The following is a 16,693-nucleotide window of genomic DNA, read 5'->3' as shown; positions in this document are numbered from 1 at the left end:
ATATCATACTGTATAAACAACAGTCTAAACTAACATTTTAAGAACCATTTTATTTAATTATTAAAAAGGTATTTTACTATAATATCACATTAAATAAAAGTCGATTAACATTTTTATTTTCAGCATTTCGTAGACATATTACAGATGTGCTTCCTCAGTAAACATTTCCTTACTCTAGTTCAAGTAGCAAACAAAACTGCTGAAACCCTGTTGGAACAAAAGCAAAGGTTTAAGTTCAAAATAAATGCTTAGTAAAAGTACAATAAACCTGCACTGCCTGGAAAAAAAGATGTTGACCTTGATGGCATCATATGTTACACTAACATCCCAACCTTTACTCACATGCAAGTCACCCATGCTGTGGACACTTATGCAACCCTATACCATGACGGATGTTGGCTTTTGCACCTTTTGCTGATGTCTGGAAAGTTATTTTTGTTTTTAGTACAGAGACCTTGACATGGGTGTCTTTAATCATTTTTGGTACAGAGTTGGTGTCTTTAACCGTATTTTGAAGATGGCGAGAGACTCAGACGTTTAAACAGACAGGGGAAGCTCATTCCACACACTGCAAGTACAGAGAGTAGCCTTGATTCTTTCTTCCTGTCTTCCTCGAGTTCTAAGTGTAGCATTATGAGATTGTAGTGTAATATACACTGATCAGCCATAACATTAAAACCACCTCCTTGTTTTTACACTCTCTGTCCATTTTATCCGCTCCACTTACCATATAGAAGCACTTTGTAGTTCTACAATTACTGACTGTAGTCCATCTGTTTCTCTACATGCTTTGTTAGCCCCCTTTCACCCTGTTCTTCAATGGTCAGGACCTCCACAGAGCAGGTATTATTTAGGTGGTGGATCATTCTCAGCACTGCAGTTACAGTGTGTGTTGTGCTGGTATGAGTGGATCAGACACAGCAGCGCTGCTGGAGTTTTTAAATACCATGTCCACTCACTGTCCACTATATTAGACACTCCTACCTAGTTGGTCCACCTCGTAGACTTAAAGTCAGAGACGATCGCTCATCTATTGCTGCTGTTTGAGTTGGTCATATTGTAGACCTTCATCAGTGGTCACAGGATGCTGCCCACGGGGCGCTGTTGGCTGGATATTTTTGGTTGGTGGACTATTCTCAGTCCAGCAGTAACAGTGAGGTGTTCAAAAACTCAAATCATTACGGGCATGGCCAAACACCTGGGATTACAGACTCTTTGAAACAACAAGCAGTATCTACAACTTTATTGTGATTTTTTTTTTCCCAGGAAGCCCGCAGTTACAACTTGAATCCTACTGTATGTGTTAGGCTCTGTGGCATCAGGGGAATGTACCATCTCTCCCTGATGCCACAGGCCTTACAGAGCAGAAACGAGCTGTGCCTTTAAATACCTGGCCAGCTCGTTAGGGCGAAGTGGCTACACCTGTGCCTTCCCTTATTTAAGGGATAGGTGCAGAGCTGTAGCCGTCGCACCTTCTGCTCATATTGGCTGATTCTTTTTTCTTTCTTTGAGTTTGTTTGACACTGCGGTGTCCTTTTATGTTTATTGTTTTTTTTATTATCTTTAGGTTGTGCCGCCGCACTGTGCCGCCGCCGCCGTGCCGCTGCCGCCGGGCCACCGCTAGTGGGCGCCACCACGCCGCCGCCGCCGCCAAGCTGCCGCCAGAGTGCCGCAGCTGTCGTGCCGCCGCCGCCGCCTGGTGGTTGCTCTCAGGTCGCTGTCGGGCCGCTGCCGCCGAGCCGTCGAGCCGCCGTGCCGCCGCCACCTAGAGACCCCATGACTGCGCCCAGAGGAACGTGACCCCCTCCCAGCTACCGCTGGTGACAGCGTCACGTTCCGCCCTCTGGAGCGCAGGAGCAAACGGCCACTTCCCAGCCACCCTGGCTGGTGACAGCGCCTTTGCTTTTAACTTTATAAATCCGCAAGTAAATCACACCCGGTGGATGGCATGGCGCTGACCAGCATTAACTGCTGGTGAGCGCCGTGCCATTTATCTACCGGCGGTGTCATCCCCCCTTCTTCGGCCAACAGCGCGAGGTTTCCCACCTCGCGAACCCGGTCGCTTCGCCTCTTTAGTGCTGGGAGCGGTTTTGCTTTCAGCGTTGCTGTGGCAGCGTGCTTAAGCTCCCAGCCTAGAGGTGAGCGACCAGGGTTCGCGCCTCGCGCTTTCCCTTTTTCCCTTTTATGTTTTTTCCCTTGTTTCTTTCAGTCTGGCGTCACCGGCTGCCTTCGGGATTCCCCGAAGTGTTTTTTGTTACTGTTATTCCTTTATTTTATTGTATATTACGTTTATGATTTTGTAAATAAAACCCTTTTAAGTTAAAACCTCCGCATCCTTGGGTCCTTCCTCCCACATCATAACAGTAAGGTGCGACCATTACTGGACCCAGCGGAGGACCCCGTCCTCTCCCAAAGATTTTTTTGGGGGGGCACTCCCCCAGTGGCTTTTAGCCACTGGTGGGGACGGGACCGCCGGCTGGAGACCTCAGGAGAGGTCTCCTTAAGAAGGGGGTACTGTTAGGCTCTGTGGCATCAGGGGAATGTACCATCTCTCCCTGATGCCACAGGCCTTACAGAGCAGAAACGAGCTGTGCCTTTAAATACCTGGCCAGCTCGTTAGGGCGAAGTGGCTACACCTGTGCCTTCCCTTATTTAAGGGATAGGTGCAGAGCTGTAGCCGTCGCACCTTCTGCTCATATTGGCTGATTCTTTTTTCTTTCTTTGAGTTTGTTTGACACTGCGGTGTCCTTTTATGTTTATTGTTTTTTTTATTATCTTTAGGTTGTGCCGCCGCACTGTGCCGCCGCCGCCGTGCCGCTGCCGCCGGGCCACCGCTAGTGGGCGCCACCACGCCGCCGCCGCCGCCAAGCTGCCGCCAGAGTGCCGCAGCTGTCGTGCCGCCGCCGCCGCCTGGTGGTTGCTCTCAGGTCGCTGTCGGGCCGCTGCCGCCGAGCCGTCGAGCCGCCGTGCCGCCGCCACCTAGAGACCCCATGACTGCGCCCAGAGGAACGTGACCCCCTCCCAGCTACCGCTGGTGACAGCGTCACGTTCCGCCCTCTGGAGCGCAGGAGCAAACGGCCACTTCCCAGCCACCCTGGCTGGTGACAGCGCCTTTGCTTTTAACTTTATAAATCCGCAAGTAAATCACACCCGGTGGATGGCATGGCGCTGACCAGCATTAACTGCTGGTGAGCGCCGTGCCATTTATCTACCGGCGGTGTCATCCCCCCTTCTTCGGCCAACAGCGCGAGGTTTCCCACCTCGCGAACCCGGTCGCTTCGCCTCTTTAGTGCTGGGAGCGGTTTTGCTTTCAGCGTTGCTGTGGCAGCGTGCTTAAGCTCCCAGCCTAGAGGTGAGCGACCAGGGTTCGCGCCTCGCGCTTTCCCTTTTTCCCTTTTATGTTTTTTCCCTTGTTTCTTTCAGTCTGGCGTCACCGGCTGCCTTCGGGATTCCCCGAAGTGTTTTTTGTTACTGTTATTCCTTTATTTTATTGTATATTACGTTTATGATTTTGTAAATAAAACCCTTTTAAGTTAAAACCTCCGCATCCTTGGGTCCTTCCTCCCACATCATAACAGTATGTTTTCTTTCTTGTTAAGAAAAGCCAGTCTGCATAACAGGAAAGTTTAGCACCTGTTTGATGCCCTTGGGTCAGATTCTTTCCTGTTTCACGCCTCTATCAAAGACTGAGTCTTAAAGCAAATCAGCACCCATCCTTAAACAGGAAACTTCTCTTGAACTCACACAAGAAAACAGCAGACGTTCACACCTGCCTGATTATATAAAGTACTCTAATCTTCCGCCATCTTAAACATGCTTCTTTCTTTAACATGACTGCCAGCTGAAGTCTCATAGCAAAAATAACATGTTGAATTTTTTTTAAGTTAACTTCGAATTTTTACAGTTCAGGTATCCATCCTGTTTCAGTGTCTAATATCTACGTTTATGGCAGTGCAGTCTCAACGTAAGAGTGTCAGTTCATCTTTTTAAATATTCTTTTTATTAAAAAAAGAATCAGTGATTTGTTAATTCTCTTTAATCTTTATTTAAATGACAAAAGTTTCATAAAAACTATTTTTGACTAAGCAAAATGTAATTAAACAGAATTGTATTTGTTTTCTTTTTTTGAATGTGTTGAAATCATTTTCTGGTAATTAGAAATTTAGATTGAGTCAAAGCATATTGTGTTAAAAAAAAGTGTGTAGCACTGTCGCCTGGGTTTGATCCCCAGGTGGAGCGGTCCGGGTTTCTGTGTGGGTTTCCTCTGGGAGCTCTGCTTTCCTCCCACAGTCCAAAAACATGCAAGTAAGGTGAATTGGAGATACAAAATTGTCCATGACTGTGGTTGACTTGTGAACTGATGAATCTGGTGTAACCAGTAATTACCATTTCTGTCATGAATGTAACCAAAGTGTGTAAAACATGACGTTAAAATCCTAATAAAACAATAAAACCATCTTCATAAATGTGTAAATTATATAAAAAATAAGAAACTTATCTAGTAATCAGAAGGTTGCTGGTTCAAGCCCCACCACTTCTTAGTTGCAGTTAGATCCATAAGCAAACCTTAATTGCTTTAGATAAAAGCACCATCTAAATGCCTTAAATTGGGGGGGGGGGGTACATTTACATTTTTGGCATTTAGAAGATGCTTTTTTTTATCCAAAGCGACTTACAGTACTGTGACAGTATATTGTCTAAGCAATTGCAGGTTAAGGGCCCAACAGTGGCAACCTGGCAGTGGTGGGGCTTGAACCAGCAACCTTTCGATTACTAGTCCTGTACATTAACAGCCTGGCTACAACTGCCACCTATTAGCACTTGGAAGGTCAGTTATATTTTCTATATTGTCTAAGCCATTGAGGGTTATGGCCATGCTCAAGGGCCCAACAGTGGCAACCTGGCAGTGGTGGGGTTTGAACTAGTGACCTTTTGTCCAGTACCTTAACTGCTAGGCTACAAATGCCCATACGTAGTGTGCTTTTAAGTGAAACACTACATCCAATTTATACTATAATCCTAAATTTCCTTCTTAAGCTCTGCGGTGACTGTGTCTGTCATCACAGAGGGTTAAAATGTGTCCAGCATCATGATCCTTTCCAAACAGATCCCTTGCTAGTGGCAGTCTGACCAGGAGCCGCTAGGCTGTAGTTGTTTTGTCCAGCTGGGTCTAGAGCCATTGAATCATTCCAGCTGGACACGGACGCTGCTTTCTCATCATTACTTATCTCTAAAAATAAACATTGAACATAATCTCAAAAAGGGAATGGAACACAGACAATCCAAATTCTTGAGTCCAAATAGATGTGACCCAGTATTGTTCTGGAAAGCTGCCCCTTTTCTCCAAATTAAAAAAAAAAGAATCCTGGACACAGCAAAGAATCCATCAAAGTCTTTATAGTCTTGATCTCTATCCAAAGCTTGGATAAGGTAATTAAAATTTCGGTGAAGTATGTTCTAAAACACAGCCAATTACCCAACATGGACAGGGAGGCAGCCAGGACTGTAATTAGGAAGCATGGAACAACATAGAAATGAAAGAAAAACATGGGACTAATCAAGGATTGGAATGGCAGTTGTGTGTTATCTGTGTTTCTCCGTGAGAGGCCTCTCCAAGCAGACAATCAGAGGCGTATTAAAACTGGTGCAGTGTCTGGAGTGCGGCTGGCCCTTGCATTACAGTCACAACTAATTGGGCCTGCAAACGACCAGCTGAGAGCGCAGATGCTTTGGGACTTTTTTCTTCCAACGAGTGCCTTGCCTGAGTTCTTCTTATTGTCTATAAAAACTGAAGTTAAATCAATAGTTAAAAACTGAAACTGATGAAAACATGAATTTTATGTAATTTTATTATTTTTATTTTTTTTACAACCCCAAATTAGAAAAAGTTGGGACAGCATGGAAAATGCAAATAATAAAAACATTTCTTACATTTACTTTGACTTTTATTTGATTGCAGACAGAATGAACCTGAGATATTTCATGTTTTGTCAGGTCAACTTCATTTCATTTATTAATAAACATCCATTCCTGCATATCAGGCCTGCAACACATTCCAAAAAAGTTGGGACAGTAAAGCATTTACCACTTTGTGATGTTGCCATTCCTTTTCACTACACTTAAGATGTTTTGGCACCGAGGATATCAAGCGACTTAATGTTTCAGCTTTTATTTTGTCCCATTCTTCCTGCAAACACGTCTTAAGATGTGCAACAGTACGGGGTGTTGCTCTAAGATCTCAATGTACTTTTCTGCATTAATGTTGCCATCACAGAAGTGTAAATTACCTTTGCCAAGGGCACTGACACAACCCCATACCATGACAGACCCTGGCTTTTGGACTTGTTGCTGATAACAGTCTGGATGGTCCTTTTCGTCTTTGGTCCGGAGCACACGGTGTCCATTTTTTCCAAAAAAGACCTGGAATGCTGATTCATCTGACCACAATACACGTTTCCACTGTGTGATGGTCCATCCTAGATGCCTTCGAGCCCAGAGAAGTCGACGCCGCTTCTGGACGTGGTTAACATACAGCTTCTTTTTTGTACAGTAAAGTTTTAAGTGGCATTTGTGCATGTAACTCTGTATTGTAGTGCTTGACGAAGGTTTGCCAAAGTAATCCCTCACCCATGTGGTTATATCAGCTATTGTTGAGTGGCGGTTCTTGATGTAGTGCCGTCTGAGGGATCAAAGATCACAGGCATTTAGCTTAAGCTTGCGCCCTTGGCCTTTACGCATTGAAATTCCTCCTGATTCCTTGAATAATTTAATGATATTATGCACTGTAGAGGAAGAAATATGCAAATGTTTTCAATCTTTCTTTGAGGTACATTGTTTTATAACATTTCAATCATTTTTGCTCATCAAAGACTCAGCCTTTCTTGGATGCCTGAAGTGCAGGAGTGAAGGTTTATTAATAAATGAAATGAAGTTGAGCAGATAAAACATGAAATATATCAGGTTCAAACTGTCTGCAATCAAATAAAAGTCAAAGTAAATGTAAGGAACACTGCATTTTTTTTTATTTGCATTTTCCACACTGTCCCAACTTTTTCTGATTTGGGGTTGTACATTAACACTGATAGAACAACTATATAAAGTGTGTATTATCTGTTGTTGTTGTTTTTTTTTACTTTTATTTTGCTTTGCTTTATACTTATAAAAACTTTACATACAGCAACATGTATCATGAATTAGCAGAGTAAAAAGCTTTAATTTCATTGAACTTTGTGGCATGACCTAATTCCTTGCTGGTGCTTAATTAAATGTAGCTGATAATTTCTTTGTGCCCACATAAACAGCTTGACTGCACTTGTTAAACAGTGCATGAATTACTGTTCTCCTGCCAAAAGAAAATTCTAACTGTCACTTATGTTGAAAAGAAACTTGTAAAATATGAATATAAATCTTGAAGATTAACATATATGTTTTCACATGTTTCTGTACTAACTCTTTCACAATGTACAGTGGACAGTGGTAGCCTAGTGGGTAGAGCTTTGGATTGTCAATCGAAAGGTTGAGGGTTTGAATCCTGGCTCCACCATGCTGCCACTGTTGGGTCCTTGAGCAAGGCCCTTAACCTTCTCTGCTTCAGGGGGGCTGTACAATGGCTGACCCAGTGCTCTGACCCCAGCAAACAAGCTTGGATATGTGAAGAAGGAATTTCGTTGTACAGTACATCTGTATATGTAAATATGACAAATAAAGGCATTCTATTCTATTCATTCTGTTCTATGTAAGGAATAGAGCTAGTTACAACTAAGAAAGAGCTAAGATGAAAAGGACCATACAGACGGTTATCAGCAACAAGTCCAAAAGCCAGGGTCTCTCATGATATGGGACTGTGTCAGTGCCCTTGGCAAATGTAATTTACACTTCTTTGATGCCAGCATTAATGCAAAAAAAGTACATTAAGATCTTAGAGCAACATATGCTGCATACTAGTCTAATCCATAAAAGGTTTTCTCTGCCATGTTCTGTATCAAGTTTAACAAAAACAATTATGTCTGGTCAGACTGGAATACCTGCTAAACAAAAAAAAATGAAAAAAGCCCTGAAATTTCATGAAATCTGCACTAAAAATGATCAGCCTTTCTTTGTCTGGTTGTTTTTCATTATGTGCACTTCTTTTAAATACTCTATACTCCTAAAAGACATGTCAGACTCAGTGTGTGATTGACAGCATTGTAAGTGTTGAATAAAGAAAGTGGAATGTAATGTTTTGTTCATTGTCTTGTCTTTCTTGATTTCCTTGACTGGACAGGACTTCACTTCCTTAATTACATCCTACCGTGAATACGGCCCAAACCATCTGGTTGATGGAATCAGGGGGATGTTTGGCTGCCCCTAGGGGGTCTGAGGTTACACACTTCTGTAGACAGACTGTTAGACATGACTCTTTTCAAAAGAGGCATAGTATTGGGGTGGGGGTGTCAGGGCTAAAACGTGTGTATAATTCTGAGGATGAACATGTGAAAAACTGATTCTTAAACAGCTGGCCGAGAGGAAGAAGATGGTTCAGACAGGTGCATGAACTCACATGGAAAACTACCTTTCAGACAAAATGGAGCATGACCTTATTTCATGCACTGAAAAGCCCAGAGGGGCTACTCGAGTCTTTGTAAAGTGGAGGCCGCACATTTCTAAATGCTCAAACTGGAAAAGCAGAGAATGCTATGAATACTCAATGACTGTGCTCTCATATACCAGCAAAATACTTTTGAACGAAAAGAAAATCTTTATGATTATGCCACAGAAATTGTATGTACTTTATTTTATGGACACTTTCAAAAATATGAGTTATTTTATTGAGAAAACGTTCGTTACTGATTTCCTGAAAATATGCACATAGTCAAAATAAACATATAACAACTTTTTCAATTGTAAATTCTGTAGTTAAAAGGCCATTGTTCATTAACTGTACCTCATTTCAGCGTAAAAGTATGGTAAATGGACTTTCTCCGTTTGTTTATGCAGGAAATGCTGTAACTATCTAACATTCTTCCTCATTTCAGCGTAAAAGTGTGGTAAATTGACTTTCTCCATTTGTTTATGCAGGAAATGCTGTAACTATCTAACATTCTTCCTCATTTCAGCGTAAAAGTGTGGTAAATGGACTTTCTCTGTTTGTTTATGCAGGAAATGCTGTAACTATTTAACATTCTTCCTTACTGTTGTGCAGTTCTGCCCAAAAATGTGGAAAAAGTGCTCTAGCTTTATTTGCTTTGTGTGATGTGATGTGATATGTATAATCATGAACTGGTACTGTGTCTAGTGTGTTTTCTATGACGTTGATTAGGATATCCCATTATTAATGAGAATATATTAACGCGATTAACGCGTTAAAATTTTAATCGCGATTAAAAAAATTAATCAAGATTAAAAATTTTAATCTAACTATTTTTATTTGGCATATACATGTGTGTCTCTGTGGTAATTATCTGTATTTCAGATGAATTAGGATGTAAAGCGCATGAACTGTCCGATGATAAACTACTTTTAGCGGTTTTCACTTTGTGTTGATGAAAAGATGAATGAAATCACGCAGGCTTTGTAACGAGTATTTCCATTGGCTGCTAGAGCTGTCCATCAAAACCGAGTAGCTCCGCCTCCTCCCCCTCCGGTAAAAAGTGAAACTCTGTGTGATGTTTCATCTCTACAGTTTATTCAGCTTATTCTATCACATGGTTATAAACATGATTTATATTTGTGATGTTTGTAGTTTTCTAAAAACACATTCGTATCTGATATTTATATGGACTAAGCGTTTACATGGACTGTTTTAATTAACACTTTTTTTATATAGCTACAGTCAATTACTTATAGATAATGTCTGCTAACTTGACTGTTTCAGGTATTTATAGATGTTTAAATGGTCATTTAGAACAGTATTTCCCAGTATTCTTTCTGCACAAACACAGTATTAAAGGGTTTTCTTAATAGATCTATGAAATAATCATATCTGTGTTTTGATGCTTTATTGATGCCTTATATTAGATCAAAACATTATGGTTGGTGCACCTGTTTTCAGTGTCAGGGTCATGAACAGGAAAAGATCCTCACTTTTGTCAGATAATGTGCTTTCTACAATGAATTTAGATTTAATAATTCTATCATATTTTATGAATGTTTTATTGGTAAACACGTTCTTGCAATAACAATGTGCATAACTGTTCAAACTTTGCTTAACTATTAGTTTGCGATTAATTGAGATGAATACATATATATTTAGGGCTGTCACACGATTAAAAATTTTAATCGAGATTAATCTAGATAAATTTTGTTCTTTAATCGCGATTAATCTCGATTAAAAATTTTAATCGTGTGACAGCCCTAATATATATATATTAGGGCTGTCGAAGTTAACGCGATAATAACGCATTAACGCAATCTCAATTTAACGCGATTATAAAAATTAGTGCCGTTAACGCAAATTCTAGTTCATGTTGAGACTTGACTGGTAGAACAAACGTTTTAATGTCGGACTTGCCACCGTTTTTTATTTGCGGTTTGTTAACATAATGTTACCGAGCGTGGTAGTGTCGTAGTAATGCACTTGCATAATAAAGAAGCTGCCAGTCCTCCATTCACTTAACGCTAGGACGGACACTTAAAAATCCTCCTTTTGGAGTGAACTGGTTTCATTTTTGATCAATATTATTTACCATTGGCTCAGGTACATGTCGAAACAAATGCTTTGTATTTCATTGGTTTAACAGCCTCATTTGACTCCTTATAGAGCTACCACTGGCCAATCGGAGAAGGTCCGCCCTCTAAATGCTAGTCTGTGATTGGGTGGTTGAATTTCGCCCGCCCTCTCTGTTTTGTAAACACCGCGCTACCTGAGTCAATCACTCAGCTCTCATGATCAGGAACGCGGTGAAAATGCCAAAAAGTAAACTTTTGAGGCAGCGATGAACGGACCTAAATATGAAAAGACACAACATTTAGTGAGTAAAACAGTCATTTGTTATATAATTCTTGCTTAAATTGGTCAAAAACTGTTATATGGGTTCTGGATTCATTCTGTGTGTTGCAGTAGCATGTCCCCCTGTTCCTAATAAGATGTCCGGCTTTTTGGGGTGTAATGTCCTCCTTTTTGTTACTATGAATCTGGCCACCCTAGTCTAAACACACTCAGTTCGTGTAGAAACGTCCATTAAACCACTGGATAGTATTACTGCCTAGTATGTGAGTGAATAAAACTCCCTTACAGTTTTCTCTTGTCCCAGCAGTTTTTAACATTAGTACATTTAGCATAAAATGTGTTCACCATTGTAATTGTAACATTTCACTTAAAAATCCTTGTTTTCTATAACATTTACACAGATTTTTTTTAATACGATTAATCGCAATTAACTATATGACATTCTGAGATTAATCGCGATTAAAAATTTTAATCGTTTGACAGCCCTAATATATATATATATATATATATATATATATATATATATATATATATATATATATATATATATATATATACTGTATATACTGTATATGTGTGTTTGTATGTATATATATATATATATATATATATATACACGTATATATACATACCAATCAGCCATAACATAAGCCACCTCCTTGTTTCTACAATCACTGTCCATTTTATCAGCTCCAGGAGCACTTTGTAGTTCTACAATTACTGACTGTAATCCATCTGTTTCTCTGCATGCTTTGTTAGCCCCCTTTCTTCCTGTTCTTCAATGGTCAGGACTCTCCCAGGACCACTACAGAGTAGGTATTATTTGGGTGGTTGATCATTCTCAGCACTGCAGTGACATGCAGTGACACTGACATGGTGGTGGTGTGTTAGTGTGTGTTGTGCTGGTATGAGTGGATAAGACACAGCAGCGCTGCTGGAATTTTTAAACACCTCACTGTCACTGCTGGACTGAGAATAGTCCACCAACCAAAAATATATCCAGCCAACAGCGCCCCATGGGCAGCGTCCTGTGACCACTGATGAAGGTCTAGAAGATGACCAACTCAAACAGCAGCAATAGATGAGCGATCGTCTCTGACTTTACATCTACAAGGTGGACCAACTAGGTAGGAGTGTCTAACACAGTCTACAGTAAGTGAACATGGTATTTAAAAACTCCAGCAGCACTGCTGTGTCTGATCCATTCATACCAGCACAACACACACTAACACACCACCACCATGTCATTGTTACTGCATTGCTGAGAATGATCCACCACCCAAATAATACCTGCTCTCTGGGGGTCCTGACCATTGAAGAACAGGGTGAAAGCAGGTTAAAAAAGTATGTAGAGAAATAGATGGACTACAGTCAGTAATTGTACAACTACAAAGTGCTTCTATATGATAAGTGGAGCTGAAACAAGGAGGGGGTTTTAATGTTATGGCTGATTAGTGTACATATATATATATATATATATATATATATATATATATATATACTGTATATAAATATATATATATATATATATATATATATATATATATATATATACAGTATATATACTGTATATATATATATATATATATATATATATATATATATATATATATACTGTATATATATATCACATTTTGTAGAATTAAATTGTATGTATATCTAGTTCTGTTGTGTCATTTTAACTGGTGGCATGACTTCCTAGTTCTTTGACATCCCAGTTGTTGACATCACTGTGCTCACTGAAATAGTTTGACTGCACACAAGTATATGCAAAAGTATTCTCTTTGCAACGGTTGGAATAAATCCCAACGTGTCACTTTTTGTTAAGAGGAATTAAGTTTAAATAGAATCAGAATTGCTGCAATTTAACGGTAACAGGACATATTTATGGTTGGATGTCATGATTAAAATACAGCTCACTCACTCACTTTCTTAATCGCTTATCCAATTAGGGTTGCGTGGGGGTACTGGAGCCTATCCCAGCTTTTCAATGGGCGCAAGGCACACAGAAACACCCTGGCCGGGGCACCAGTCCATTGCAGGACAGACACACATACACACACACACACCCACACACCCATTCACCTATAGGGCAATTCAGTGTCTCCAATTAACCTGACTGCATGTTTTTGGACTGTGGGAGGAAACCGGAGCTCCTGGAGGAAACCCACGCAGACATGGGGAGAACATGCAAACTCTACACAGAAAGGACCCGGACCGCCCCGCCTGGAAATTGAACCCAGGACCTTCTTGCTGTGAGGCAACAGTGCTACCCACCAAGCCACCGTGCCGCCCTCAAATACAGCTCTGTACCGTAATTAAAAAAGGTAAAGTAGTTTTGTGGTATTGGTGTTATTGGAGTAGAAATATTTTTACTATGTTTTATGTACTGGTAGGATTAATATCCTTTTTCAATCATTGCTTCTGGATTAGGCTCTGGATCTACTTTAATCCTGATCAGGATAAAGTAGTCATTAAAAGTATAGTAGATATATTTTATTTGTAAATTTAGCTGACTGGCTGAAACTAATACATTTTTACTGGTGTTGCTGTGCATACAGGTGTTATTAGATGGTGTGGAGAAACCTGTGGATGGCATTTTACAGATGCTGGCTATCCAATCTGCCATAGAGATTGGGGAACAATTAACTGACACTGCTGCAAAATAGGCTTCTACAAAATGTTAAAGAAAGTGTCTGGCTATTTTTTGTAAACAAGAAAGTTTTAGGTTTTTATTCACTTTTTAAAAAACCCAAAAAGTTGTCTACTTTCTGAATCTATTTGAAATCTGCCACCCTCCAAGCCAGTCTGGTTGGGTTTAGGTAACGATGTTCATACTTTGTTCATAATTTTCCCTTTTTTATTCTAGCTGCTTTTTATTTTTTTCTAGATGAAAGCCATGTTGAACACTTTGCATTCTTTATGAAGAGTGAAATGAATAATAAATGAACAAGTATGTGACACAGTTAGTTGGTTATCCCCGGCTTAAAATAACATATCACACATCCTCGTTAGCCCTGGGACTCTGTCTGACAGCCTAGTCTGCATTGTGCAAATCAGGGCTAATTGCCAATCTGTGACTTGGGTTCACTTTGAAGTACCCTTCTATGAGCAGAAGATAAGCCTTATGAAATATTCGGACTGATGACTGTCGGTTCTGTTCTTTCAGTTATGCAGATACATTTAAGACTGCCCTATATATGAGGGCTAAGAATTTAGGTTAGTACGCTATTTTGTACACCGATCAGCCATAACATTAAAACCACATCCTTGTTTCTACACACATTGTCCATTTTATCAGCTCCACTTACCATATAGAAGCACTTTGTAGTTCTACAATTACTGACTGTAGTCCATCTATTTCTCTACATATCTTTTTAGCCTGCTTTCACTCTATTCTTCAATGGTCAGGACCACCAAAGAGTAGGTATTATTTGGGTGGTGGATGATTCTCAGCACTGTAGTGACACTGACATGGTGGTGGTGTGTTAGTGTGTGTTGTACTGGAATGAGTGGATCAGACACAGCAATGCTGCTGTAGTTTTTAAACACCTCACTGTCACTGCTGGACTGAGAATAGTCCACCAACCAAAAATATCCAGCCAACAGCGCTCCGTGGGCAGCGTCCTGTGACCACTGATGAATGTCTAGAAGATGACCAAGTAAAACAGCAGCAATAGATGAGCAATCATCTCTGACCAACTAGGTAGGAGTGTCTAATAGAGTGGACAGTAAGTGGAATTTGGTTTTCAAAAACTCCAGCAGCGCTGCTGTGTCTGATCCACTCATACCAGCACAACACACACTAACACACCACCACCATGTCATTGTCACTGCAGTGCTGAGAATGATCCACCACCTATATAATACCTGCTCTGTGGGGGTCCTGACCATTGAAGAACAGGGTGAAAGCAGGCTAAAAAGGTATGCAGAGAAACAGATGCACCACAGTCAGTAATTGTAGAACTACAAAGTGATTCTATATGGTAAGTGGAGCTGATAAAATTAACAGTGAGTGTAGAAACAAGGAAGTGGTTTTATTGTTTTGGCTGATCAGTGTATATCTACTTTACCAATAAATGCTCATTTGATTAGATCTGCTGGGAAAACTGAGGCTTAAGGCCAATAAAAGCAGGATCATATTTTAAATTATAATCTATACTACTCAGTTGCAATAGTTTGGTTTGACACCAAAAAGTAGCATGCCACACGCTGGCGCAGCCCTGTTCACAGATACAAAGACGTATTGATGTGCACACTTGCTATTGAATTTTAATGAGTGCTAATGTACTGTAGGTGTTATATATAATATATTTTACTAACATCATTACTAAAAATGTAACTTGATAAAAGTGAACTAATTATAATGCCTACATTTCATTGAGGGTGCAGTATAACATGCAAATACTTCAGGAATCAAGCTGAAAAATATGCCAGAATAGTACACCATCCAGTTATCCTTGACATGCAGGAAATATTAATATGCTGTGTGGTATGCACAATATGCCATTTTGTTCATGCCCCTTGTCAGGTCCTGAAGGCGGACTCTGAACTGTGCATTGTCTAGATCAGGGGTCACCAACCTTTTCAAAACTGAGAGCTACCTCAAGGGTACTGAGTAATACAAACTTGATACAAACTTCCTGAATAACAAAGTTGCACTTTAATAATAATAAATAATAATAATAAATATTCATTTATGTGAAGAGATTATACTTGACGATAAACATACAGTACTGCTTCTCTCTGTAAAAGTGAGGGTCATGCAGAAATCACACAAAAATATGAAATGCAGCTCTAAATGCATAGAAATGAACATCAGTTCTGTAGTTTAGAGGCCACTGTTAACTGTACCTCATTCCAGACTAAAAGTATGGTGGCGGGAGTGTCTCAGTTTCTAACCCAAAAGCAATGGTGGGGCATACCAGAAAATATGATCAGCCATAACATTAAAACCACCTTTTTGTTTCTACAATCACTGTCCATTTTATCGGCTTTGCTTACCATATAGAAGCACTTTGTAGTTCTACAATTACTGACTGTAGTCCATCTGTTTCTCTACATACTTTTTAAGCCTGTTCTTCAATGGTCAGGACCCCCATAGGACCACCACAGACCAGGTATTATATAGATGGTGGATGATTCCCAGCACTGCAGTAACACTGACATGGTGGTGGTGTGTTAGTGTGTGTTGTGCTGGTATGAGTGGATCAGATACAGCAGCGCTGCTGGAGTTTTTAAAAACCGTGTCCATTTACTGTCCACTCTATTAGACACTCCTACCTAGTTGGTCCACCTTGTAGATGTAAAGTCAGAGAAGATCATCTATTGCTGCTATTTGAGTTGGTCATCTTCTAGACCTTCATCAGTGGTCACAGGATGCTGCCCACGGGGCGCTGTTGGCTGGATATTTTTGGTTGGTGGACTATTCTCAGTCCAGCAGTGACCGTGAGGTGTTTAAAAACTCCAGCAGCGCTGCTGTGTCTGATCCACTCATACTAGCACAACACACACTAACACACCACCACCATGTCAGTGTCACTACAGTGCTGAGAATGATCCACCACCCAAATAATACCTACTCTGTAGTGGTCCTGTGGGCGTCCTGACCATTGAAGAACAGCATGAGAGGGGGGTAACAAAGCATGCAAAGAAACAGATGGACTACAGTCAGTAATTGTAGAACTACAAAGTGCTCCTATATGGTAAGTGGAGCTGATAAAATGGACAATGTGTGTAGAAACAAGGCGGTGGTTTTAATGTGTA

The sequence above is a fragment of the Trichomycterus rosablanca genome, chromosome 3 (genome assembly GCF_030014385.1).
Source record: "Trichomycterus rosablanca isolate fTriRos1 chromosome 3, fTriRos1.hap1, whole genome shotgun sequence".
Taxonomy (NCBI): Eukaryota; Metazoa; Chordata; class Actinopteri; order Siluriformes; family Trichomycteridae; genus Trichomycterus; species Trichomycterus rosablanca.
The sequence above is the reverse complement of the archived record's forward strand: the minus strand, read 5'-3'. Positions refer to the sequence as shown.